The 12667-nt window shown below is 37.4% G+C and overlaps 1 protein-coding gene and 1 long non-coding RNA gene across 3 annotated transcripts in view; one reads left to right on the forward strand and one right to left on the reverse strand.

Moving 5' to 3' along the window:
- Nucleotides 1-12667, reverse strand: part of GRIK2 (glutamate ionotropic receptor kainate type subunit 2) — a 518606-nt gene that overhangs the window by 449141 nt on the left and 56798 nt on the right. The window lies entirely within an intron of this gene.
- The window catches only part of LOC148127742 (uncharacterized), a 62322-nt gene continuing 52266 nt past the window's right edge, over nt 2612-12667 (forward strand). Inside the window, exon 1 of the long non-coding RNA XR_015741075.1 lies at nt 2612-2646. This is a non-coding gene — a long non-coding RNA (uncharacterized LOC148127742). The remainder of the gene's footprint in view (nt 2647-12667) is intronic.

A 12667-nucleotide genomic window follows, 5' to 3' on the forward strand; every position in this document is an offset into this window, starting at 1 on the left:
GGAAGGAATTGAAACAGTTTATGTCTGGGATATGAGGGGTCTGTAAATATTTTCACAGCCCTCTTTTGAAGTACCTACTCAGCATACAGGAAAATCTTATTCTAACATTGTATTAGTATTAATCCAGTTATATATAAACGTCTTGGACTTTCTGTTTTGCTTCCCTTTCAAGTACTATAACCAGGTCTAACCATGCTTAGCTTCTGAAAATAGACAAAGCTGAGTGTTTTCAGAATAATCTGAATGTCCATGTTACATTTTCCAAAGGGAAAAAATATTAAGGAGGGGGTAAAGATAAAGTCCTGATTTGTAGGATTGAATACCCCCTGAAATTTTTTCCATAGGAATAGCTACTATATATTTCTGCAAAATGACAAACATTCTTATGGCAAAGATAAACAAAGTACTACTTCTGCTTCAGTTTTGAAGGGTTAAGCTCTGTTCTGCAGATACATAGAGTGTTGTCTAGAACAACAACAAAAACTTAAGCCACCCGGATGTAGGAGATGACCAAGCTGAGCCTGAGGGAGAGGTCAAACGCATCATCAGTCATGAATCCCTGTGCTCCCACAAGAAAGCTAAATCCAGCTCACCTTGAATTCCTTCTACCCTTATCTACCACCAATTTCCTTTGGCTGCTAGTAGTTCAGATTTTTAGAGAGAGCTTAAGGTTGCAATAAATCTTCATACCTATTTGAACTTCCTGGATCTCTTGATTTCCCTGCCAAGGTATTTGGATCCAATAATTGTGAAGAGAAAGCTCTCCTTTTACTATCCTCCTTTCAGTCTCCATTACGAATATAGATTACACAATAGGATTGTGCAAGCCATTTGAAGATGTTGTTCCCATCCCATTGCTTCATGAAATTTGGCATAGCCCTTTTAAGACCCCTTTTAAGAGACCAGTTATCTGTGGTTATAACCAGTCTCTTAAACCGGTCTCTGGTCATCTGTGGAAGTGTATGCCAATTCTACGTACAACTGTCTAATTGAAACCAATGTTATACTTCTCTCAGGAATTTTACCAGTCAATCAAGAGCTATTTAGAACCTCTGTTCTAGCTGAATTTCCCATAATGTAAGACTCAGGTATCCATACAGCCAACTAAGTAAGATAATGCTCAAAACCACTGCTTATTTGGGAGTTGATTTTATACCACCTCTATATCCTGCAAGGGCCCTTAAGTAAACATCTGCATGCTTAGAGGAATTCCAATGTTTGCAGAAGTTGTGGCAAAAAACATCTTTAGGGAATAAAACCTCAAAAAGGGATGCAAAACAAATTTTCAGAAATATGCTATGGAAGTGAAGCATGCATGGTGATCATGAGTGGGAATGAAACTGAAACACCAGAGAGATGGGGATTCAAATGGAATATCTTACAGGCTTATTTTCCCTGGGGTTTCAATGAAAATACAGGACAATATTTTGCCCCACTTAGAATTCTCGACTCATTTCCCCCAATGGCATATAACATCTTTGTCATGCCAAATATTTTGCTTGTACAGTACATTTGCCAGGACTTGTATGTGCAGAATCTCCTAGAGCAGTATTTCTCAATTTGGAAATTTTGAGATTCATGGACTTCAACTCACAGAAGTCCCCAGCCAACATGCTGATGAAATCCATGCATATTAAAGTTGCCAAGGTTGAGAAACACTATCCTAGAGCACTACCCGACAGGTGAGCATCCAGCAGCAATTCAGACTTTAAAAAAATATAGCCAAAAATAAAAGATAAATATTTTAAGGAGCCTCGTTTCAAGCTATCATCAGGTTTACCTCCCTAAGGATTCTCTTTAGAACTTCATAGGTTGAGCACAGCTTATCCCTGTGACTAGAGAATAAACATCTCAAATGCTTTTTCTTTTAAAGTTGCTAACTGAAGGGACCCCTTCAGTTGTTAAAGTAGAGCACTGTAAGGGATGAATACTTAATGAGGTCTAGGAACCCTTGGGGAAGAGTCTTTGAGCATATCCAGGAAAAATAAAACAAGGGCCTAGAGGAAAAGGAAAACAAACATTTCTCTGAATTTTCTTGATATTTTCCCCTGAAATCTTCAACCTACATTTCCCCAGCCTCAGAAGAGAGACTGAGGAGAGCATGCCACCACAATTCATTTTTAAACACAGAGAGGGCTTAATATACTACTCAAATTGTTTCCTGGAAAACTGTAGCATCTTTCTTTCATGGCTGATGTGGTGTCCATATATCTGTTTTTCCAGACTGATCTATAGTGGCCTTAACAGTGAACTATGGGACCACTGACAACAGAATAAAAGGTCACATTGTAAAAACTTCACGCTGGTACAGATGTCATATGTTCGTTGTAATGTAGTCCATAAAATAGACATGGCTAACATGCCACTCCTCAGCCCCATTGCAACAGCCATCCTTTCAGAGCTTTGGGGAGAATAATTTGTTCTAGCTGTTGTGTGGGAAGGAACAGAATGATCTGGCTTACAGATCATATTGAGCCATAATACGATTTGTTTGGTTTTGAGTTGGCATATTGTATGAACCAATCCACTGTAATGAGGAATTGTTGCTTAGCAAGAACATCAAAACAGAAAATTGTTGAGTGACTGTTCTTCATTTTTCTTCAGTCTTCTTCTCTAAACCCTCTGTTCCTGAAAACCTTTGGCCCAGTAAGTACAGTATCATATAGAAATACACAAAAATGGATGTATTTTCTTATATTAGTCACCCTAACTCGTTCTCCCTCCTATTGTTTTTCATTTTCAACTTCTGAATTGTGAGATATTTATCACAGAAGCTTATCTTTGTAAAGTGTGTGGGAGCATACATGCCTCCCACACATGCATTCTCTCTCTCTCTCTCTCTCTTTCTCTCTCTCTCCCTCCCTCTCTCCCCTCTCTCTCTCTCTCTCTCTCTCTCTCTCTCTCTCTGAATCAGTGTTGATTTCTGGAAACTACCTGGACTAGTCCCTGCAGTTTTCTTACCAAGATTTCAGAAGTGTTTTGTCACTACCACCAACCTAGAGCTGAGAAAGACAAACTGGTTACTTGAGTAATCTCTTCTAGAATCTAAACATACCCCGAACCTCAGCTGTTCCTCATAGGATTTGGCCTCTAGATAACTTGCCATCTTGAAAGCTATACTCTTACACTCTGCATTTTGTCATTGCCTTTATAATAAACTGTACATGTCATGCCAAGTGGGGTCTGACCAAGGCACTTATGTCCCTATATTCTTGTTAATATATTCCAAAATAGCTTTTCCCTTTTTAGCAACTACATCATACTGCTGGCTCGTGTTTAATGTGTTGACAAGGACGGACAGGATCTTTACACATGTATATTTCCATGCCCTTCCTAAACAAGTACTTTTCATCTTTTTTTTTCTATAGAGATGCAGAACTGTGTAAAACTTTTACCTTGTATAATAGATCCAAAATTAAACCAAACTATATTTTTTTTTAAAAAAATAGCTATGGTGTTGTTGGAATAGCCACATTTTGTGAGATGTGGAAGAAAAACGTCCAAATCTTGGGCGTTCTTAAGATTTAGGCATTATATTCTTTGAAGTATTGGTAGTTGTTGATTTACAACCATAATTGAGCCCAACATTTGTGTTGCTAAGCAAGACAATTGTTAAGTGAGTTTTGCCCCATTTTATGACCTTTCTTGCCACAGTTGCTAAGTAAATTATTGCCATTTTCAGTTAGTAACACAGTTGTAAAGTGGATCTGTCTACCTCATTTGCTTGTCAGAATGTCACAAAAGGTGCTCACACGACTCTGGGACACTGTAGCCATCAACAATATGAGCTAGTTGCCGAGCATCAGAATTTTGATCACATGACCATGGGGATGCTATACCCATCATAAATGTGAAAAATGTATATAAGTCACCTCTTTTATGCCATTGTGTCATGCCCCTGTTGGAATATGATTCCGAGGGGGAGGTCGAGCAGCTGACAGGAAGTGGAAGTGTGGCTCTGGTGGCTGTGGAGGAAATTGGGAAAGGGCACCATGTGGCTGGGCATTCAGAGGAAGACCCAGGCTCACCCCCTCTTCATCCTAGGGCATGCAGGGAGGAACAAAGAAGGGAGCAACATGAGTTATGTGGGTAATGGGGCAGAAAAGAGCCCTGATTCCCTTCATTAGCTGCAGCTGGGAAAACTGCAAAGGGTGTTTGCACACAGCACCTTGCTAGAAGAGAAGCTTTGTTCTTTGTTTGTCAAGTCTTATCTGGGTTCTGGCATCCTCCCAACTGTGTGTATTTCGTTATCTTTTGGAGTCTGCAATTTCTTATCCTGCCCTGTCTCATTAATTGCTGCAGCATGGTTTGTGTTGGTTTTTATTTATAATTTAAATGTACTTTGAATTCAGACTGAATTTCTTCCCTTTAAAAACTGTTCTTGGGAGAGTTTTTTTCTCCAACCGTAACTGGACATTGGGAGACAAGTTTGAGGTATTAAAGGGCTTTACCTACTTTTGTGACTTTGTTGCTTTTGTGCCACGCCCCGGGTCATCACACATTGTAACTTCTAATGGTTTCTAAATGAATGGTCATAAATAAAGCATTACCTGGGTGTACTTATAGACCACTGTTACATACAAGCACCTAAATTGATACAGTATGAATGTGTGTGACCCACCCCATGAAGAAAACTTCAATTAAGCAAAAAATAAATATGCCATTTGTAATCATTACACTTTATATATCACACCATTTTTCTAATTTTGTGGAACTGCAACCACCCACTGCAAACTTACACAGGTAGCATAGATACATTGTTAAAACATGCTTTTTTATTGCTTGGGAAAGGTCCATAGTCAAAGCAGCATGAAAAGCCCAAAGTGAATCTGGCAGCACCTCGACTTCGTGAAACCCTTCCCCCCCTCCTCCACTAATTGTTTCAGGCTGGTTCCCACAGTTCAAAAACATCTGGAAATAATAAGAACAATAAAACCATTACTACGAATATTACTTAATAAATTATTTCCATTGGTGTTCACTGAGTTAATGGGATGTGAGAATAACTTTGGGAGACAGGACACATAACAATTAAGAAATCAAATATATAAATATTAAATGGCAACCAAGCATATAATGAAACAATCACAAGGGGATGTCCACTCAACCAGTACCTAATGCCTATGGGAACAACCAGGGTTTGATGACTCTCCGAAAAGTTAAATGAGTTGGTGCAATCCTATATTGGGGTGGGTGAGAGAGCAGTTGTTCCAGAGAGTAAGAGCAACCTCAAAAAAGGTATGCTTCCCACCTAGCAGTTTGAAAACATGCAAGTGCAAGTAGATTAATAAGTACCACTTTGGTGGGAAGGAAATAGTGTTCTGTGCACCTTTGGAATATAGCCATGCTGGCCACATGATCACGGAAACTGTCTTTGGATAATGCTGGTTCCCTCAGTCAAGAAACGTAGATGAGCACCATGGCCTAGAGTCGGACATGACTGACAAGGAAAGCTTTACCTCTTACCTCAGTTCTATAAGATAAAAATATCTAAATGAAGGAATCTGAAGCCTGCCCTCCTTGTGGTTCTATGGGTGTGTGAGGGATGGGCAGAGATTTTGGAGAGACAGTTGTGCATCAAATAACCTAGTTCTATGTCATGTAGTTGGTTGGTATGACCAAATGACTTTTTTTTAAAAGAAATGCATCTGAAGAAATGCATCTGGATTGTCAAATGGAAACAAAAAGGCTCATAATTAAGGAACACAGTGGCTCAGTGGCTAAGACACTGAGCTTGTTGATCAGAAAGGTCGGCAGTTCAGAAGTTCGAATCCCTAGCACCATGCAACAGAGTGAGCTCCCGTTACTTGTCCCAGCTTCTGCCAACCTAGCAATTTGAAAGCATGTAAAAATGCAAGTAGAAAAATAGGGACCATTTTGGTGGGAAGGTAACAGTGTTCTGTGCACCTTCGGCATTTCGTCATGCCAGCCACATGACCAAGGAGACGTCTTCAGAGAGCGCTGGCTCTTTGGCTTTGTAACAGAGATGAGCACTGCCCCCTAGAGCCAGAAATGACTAGCACATATGTGCAAGGGGAACCTTTACCTTTACCTTATCTCATAATTGATTTGAAATTTATCTTATTAGTGCCTTCTTCATTCACATTCTTCATTTAACATTGTCCTACTGAAGTTAACATCTTTTTTCAAGATTCCATAATACCTTTGTCTCATCTTTCCATATTCTGTATCCTGCAAAGTGAGCAGCCACTTCAAGGGATCACTTGAAAATCAGCATGCATTCCACAATTCATGCCTGTAGCCGAAAGAGCCTCAGGCAAGAACAGGTAATTTTGGTTTGCCTTATATTGTTTCAATATACTGTGCATTTGAACAGGTTATATCAGGCTGGGCTTCCACTCTCCCCTTCCAAATCAAAGATTTAATGCTTGATCTTTTTTTTTTACATTAAGCATCTGCTTATGTTCACTTACTATTTGCCTATCCATTTCAGTCTATTTTCTTGCAGTCTTGAAAAGCACGTCAAAAAAGATATGCTCAAAGTCCAGCATAAATACATGCTGCACTAAAAAGTGTTTCCTTAGACCTTTATGCAGCGTAACATTCAATTTGGTATACATTTAAATTTGTTGTGGTTGGTCCAGGAAGGCTTTAGTTTAAAGTTCTCGTTTGACATAGATTGTATTCTCCTGCCTGAAAATTAAGCAGCTTATTATTCTGAAAGCTAATTGTGGAGGCAATTTAATACTATAAATGTCCAATCTTAACATGGTGTTATAATATGAGGACATCTGACATCTGATATAATATTCTACAAGTGATCAAAAGGGTCCATGTTATGCCACCAGATGCATCAAAGCAGCGGATAAAATAAGCTGTGACTCACCATAGTAAATGCTTTAGAACAACTGAACATAAGAAAAGCTAGACTAGATAAATCAAGGTGTACCTAGTTTAAAATCTATTTCCCTTAGTAGCCAGTAAGATATGTTTAGAAAATCTACAACTAGGATATGAAGGCAATAGCAATAGCACTTAGACTTACATACCACTTCACATTGCTTTATATTCCTCTCTAAGTAGTTTACAGAGTCAGCATATTGTTCCCAACAATAGCCTGCAGTACTGCATTTTAACCACTGCATCACAACAGCTCTAAACTGGCAATAAACCACTGTTTTGTTCGATGCTCCCAAGCTAGCACTGAAAGCATAATGCCACTTAATTGGGAGGTTCCAAAGCTATTGGTTTTACTGACAAGATTATCAGTAAAGTCTAAGACACTGGGGGTTTTTTTCTATAAATTGATTGTTTTAATTTATTTAATATATTTATTTAATTTATATGCTGCCCATCTCACTGTCAAATGAGGACTGTAAAAGATATACCAGGGATACAATAATGTTATCCCACAGGGCCGTGGTATTTTTTACTCTCTTTCTCCCCAATTTTAGACAACAATATATGATGTTTAGAACATTCTTTTTCTTTAAGAAGCAGTAAGCATTGTCAAAAAATGGCAGTAAATTTCAGAGTGTTTGACTTATTGTTCTGAAATCCATGAGGGTGATGGTTCATGCAAAGCACATGTTGCTAACCCATACTCCCTGTATTCATCTAATCTACTGTTAATGCTGAGTGCCAATAGCTTCAACAGATCTTTTAACAATGAATTGCAGAAATGTCTCAGAGCTAGTCAGAAGATACTCCTGTTAGCTTTCTTATTTCTGTATTTTCTGGAAGAATTATTCAAAGTGCATGACAGAAAGCAGTTGTACAACCCAAAAGCATTTTCTGCTCAGAAGTAAATCCCATTAAGTTGAGTAGGATTGCAGCCATGAACAACTGCATGAAAAAAATATGATCTAATTATGAGGATCTCATGAAGTAACTATGAGTGTAATAATGCCACTCAACTCAAGAGGAAGAACTGAAATATTTGCAACATTCTCCCTAATGGCAAAGCTAGTGCTTTTTTACCATAATAAAACTCCAGACAACATACTTATTGTCAATCATCATGAAGCAGTTAAATGGACATGAAGATGATCGGGATCAATATAATAAAGCTGTTCAATCAATTAGACCAAGTGATAAACTTTGGTATTCATCATTAATTAGTACTGAGAGATGCAATGAGTACCAAAAATCATGATACCAAACAATCTTTTCCCATAAGTAATAATGTAGTGAATCACAAGGCAACCAAAATAGACAAGTTCTAGCTTGTGCAGTGAGTACCAAACAAATGATGAATACTGGGGTAATTTTTTTGTATCAAAATGCATTGAGTACCAAATTCAATGAGTTTCAAACAATTGAGTACCAAGGTACCACTGTAGATGAATTAGAAAAATACATGTAAAAATGTCTCAGTTTATAGTGGTGTCATTTAAAGGCTTAATGAATTTTATCACTCAGAAGTCAATCCGTTTTAGCTGGTTGACTTCTGAACTAGATAGATAGATAGATAGATAGATAGATAGATAGATAGATAGATAGACAGACAGACAGACAGATGTGTGTGCGTGTACACACATATGGTATTCAGCTTTATTCAGGTATTTTCCCACGTCATTATAGTTGTGCTTTTAAAGTTGTAGCGACGTTTCAGCAGAATCTCATCTGCCACCATCAGGCTTGTGTATTGGGTTCGTCTGTGTGTCAGGCTTTCACAGCCTCTTTATATATATAAAGAGACATACATCATGATTTCTCTGGAACTTAAACAATATTATCCACTTAGTTTTCATTAGCCTCTGCTAATATCATCAGAGTGTAAAAACTACCATTGAAGAAATATTCACTTTTATGCATCATTGATCAATTTAGCCATTGAGCGCGTGATAGGCCCATCCACTCACCTCCCACCTGTGATTAGCTCTATCATTTTTACTTCAGACATGTTAATCGATAGAGGCTTGACTCTATTGCTTCCTCCCCTATCACGCCCCACTTAGGCTGATGCATAAAGGCTTCAAAGGTAATTTTTACACTCTGACAATGTTAGGAGACACTAACGAAAGCTAAGTGGATAGTATACTTTAAGTTCTAGAGATTGTGATGTCTGTCTCTTCTTTTATAGCTACACCTGGAACTCGTATTTTTAGGATAGTTTGCAATATATAGTTATATATAGATGTGATAATTCAAAAAGTTACAATTGCACTGGAGAAGTGAGTTATGACCGTTTTTCACACGACTATTGTAGCCTCCCTATGGTCAAGTGTTCAAAATTCAGACTCTTGGCAACTAATTCATATTTATGACCATTGCACTGTCCTGGGGTCATGTAATGCCCTTTTGTAACCTTCTACAAGCAAGCTCAGTGGGAGACCAGATTCACTTAGTAACCATGTTACTAATTTAATAACCACAGTGATTCACTTAACCATTGTGGGGGAAAAGGTCGTAAAATGGGACAAAATTCATTTAACAAATGTCTCACTTAGCACTGAAATGTTGGGTTCAATTGTGGTCATAAGTGGAGGATTACCTGTATAATATAATTCATATTAATCATACTTAATAAACATAAGGGGCATGCATGTGCACAATCGTGCCTACCATTCCTGTCCTATTGTCCGCAATTGTTTGTACATATTTCCTGTATTCATACTTATGTTAATATATTTGTATGTTTATTCTTATGTTTATTACCTTGCAAGCAATTGACAAATCAAATGAATAAATAAAATAAATAAATACTTAATTTAATTTAAATTATACATTTAAAACTTGCCCTTGTGTTCTTGATTTCTTCATTTCCTCACCTAGTTTTTGCAGTGCAGATCCATGACACCACTCAAAAAACACATGGAAAAAGTTAAATAAGTAAATAAATCCTATTCCAAAGGCTTGAACTAGAGTAGCATATGAAAATAGTGCACAGGATTGTACAATATAATGCTAGCATGTTTGTAACTCATGGAGAATGCTAACGTCTATGCCAGATAGTGAAGTCAAATCTCATTAGAAATTCTGTCCCTGATTCTGAAATTTGCCATTGTTTTAATGCCATCATCACAGAGAGATATCTAATAATTCTTGTGCCATGTCAGTCAAACAAATGAATGGTTCACATGTATTTTCAAAAGTAGGGGTAATAAGTAATTCAGTTGCAATAACTACCACTTCCTAATTATTATTCCAATCCTGATTTGCATGTTATAATTCCTTAAGTTCTGAAACTGAAGTCACTTCTTATAGTTAGGAAACCTGAGTCATGAAATTCAGATACGGCTAATCAGTCCCTTAACTCTGTCCAGTGGTGGGATTCAGCCAGTTCACACCAGTTCGGGAGAACTGGTTGTTAACTTTCTGAGCAGTTTGGTGAACTGGTTGTTGGACAAAATCATTAGGGCAGAGAGCCGGTATTAAATTATTTGAATCCCACCACTGTCTCTGTCCACTTGTCAGGTATGGCCCACTTCCTTTTTACATTCAGTGATATGTGAAGATTGCAGAAGTACCTCCACATCCTGAAAAAATATATATTTGGAGTAAGCACATATAAAGGTTGAGTCCACCCCATTCTGCCTTCATTAATTGAAACAGTGCTTTTTATTATCTAAATAAGGAGCTGTTAAATATAATCTTGGCTTATTTTTTCCATCTCTTCTACCAGCAGGATATATACCTACTGTTCGCTAGAATAAAGCATTCAAGTCAATCATTTGGCTTACTTTAGGATTAGTTTATCGTAATAACTATGTTACATACCTCCCATAGTATTTATGCATTAGCAAAAGACAGCCAATACTTTTTATCCTGGAGCCCTGGAATTTGGATACAGAGATGTATCCAAGAAGCAGCGTAAAAGGACTGGAAGGAAATTAGTTAGCAACTGTCTAACATGCTGAATGAGGGTGGAAATTCAGTAAGCAACAAATGGAGACCTGTGGCCTTCCAGATGTTACTGGCTGCAGCTCCCAGCGTCTCTTTTGGGCCACATTGACGAGCTGCTGGAAATTATAATTCAGCAGTAACTGGAAAGTGACAGATTCCCAGCAGGTACTTATGACTGTTTTCTTGCTATTCTTTTGGATCAATTAACACATGTGGTACCAACCTTAGTATGTAATTACAAGCTGAGTAAAACTGTGGGGAAATACATTTTAGAAGGCAGGAATCTTTTTATAATTAAAAAATACATGGCAGTGCATATTCTCAGTGTTTCCTAATTTTAGACATATAAATACTAAAACATTTTAATGGCATTTACAGAATGCATTATAGTGCATCTGCTTTTTTTAAAAAATAAAAATGTTGATTTTGTAGGTTCTAAATTACAATATTTTTCCTTTTCAGAGATTTGAAAGAGGAACTTATTTTGAGGTGAAAAGCCCATTATTAGTTCACAGAGATGATTTCTTGGAGAAAATTAAGGCATGAGCGGTGAAAATTGAAGATTCACTGCAGGCATATAGCATCCTGCTGTTCATATATTGAATGCAAATTCAAGCAGTGGGTGGTTTTTTTTATCTCTCTATATGAAGTAATCACCAAACATTAATATCAAATTGTTCATCAAGCATTACAAAGACAATGTCATATTAAAAGGGTCATTTCTGTCTATTTCCTGTATGGTACCTATTATTATGCAACAAACATAACAAAATTGCGATACTTTTGTCAATTTACTTTATGGATATCTCTTTTTTTATTTCATGGGGAATGGCATATTTTGTTTTGCTCAATTACGAAGCAGGACAGGACCATTTGAATAAGTAGTTATTTTCCAAACCATAAGAGCTTTTGCAAAAGCATAATCAAAGAATAATATCTCTCTTTCATATTGATCAAGGAGAGATTCAACCTAGAAATAAAGAGAAATTTTCTGACAGTGAGAACAATCAAGCAGTAGAACAGTTTGCCTTTGGATATTGTGGGAGCATTCAAGAAGAGAATGGACTGCCATTTGTTAGAAATGGTGTAGGCTTTCCTGCTTGGATGGACTAGGAGACCTACAAGGTCCTTCCAACTCTGTTAATCTGTTAATTACTAGGAACATTCTAACTTGATAAACCCATTGTTGCTTAACCGAAGGTGGGCACCTGCAGAAAAACAAACGTGGACAAAAGATAAACTTTTATGATGGGGCCACTTCATCATTTTCCACATCACTTTTTCTTTCTAGCATTTTCCTTCAAGTATGGGATTCTATTACAATTATTATTATTGTCTCTTTTATTCATTAAACATGAAACTCAGTCAACTGAACGTTTAAAAATGTATCACAAATACTAGTGACTGGTGCTAATGGTTGATACAGGTTGCTGCCAGTATCCTAGATATCAACCAAGTATCTTCTTAAAATATACGATGTTCCGAGTAGCACAGTTTTTCGCAGTTCTGCTGGTGTTATTGCAGAAAGCTGCAATTTCTTGATGTGTTTCATAAAATTCTTGGACATGATACCACCTGATGACAATGGGTATTACTGTTACATGCTTCATCCATAACCATGTAGTTTCGGTGGCCAGGTCATGATATTTTGTGGTTTATTCCAGTTCTTTTTCTTCGACAGTGGCATCTCCCGGTACAGCGATATCAATAAATTGTACGCTTTGGTCCTTGACAACCATAATATCTGGCATGTTGTGTTCCAAATGGCAATCAGTCTCTATTCAAAAGGCCCAAAAAATCTTCACCCTCTCATTTTTGACAACTTCCACTTTATATTCCCATGACTTTTTGGATACAG

The sequence above is a fragment of the Pseudonaja textilis genome, chromosome 1 (genome assembly GCF_049901715.1).
Source record: "Pseudonaja textilis isolate UNSWEBS1 chromosome 1, rPseTex1.2, whole genome shotgun sequence".
Taxonomy (NCBI): Eukaryota; Metazoa; Chordata; class Lepidosauria; order Squamata; family Elapidae; genus Pseudonaja; species Pseudonaja textilis.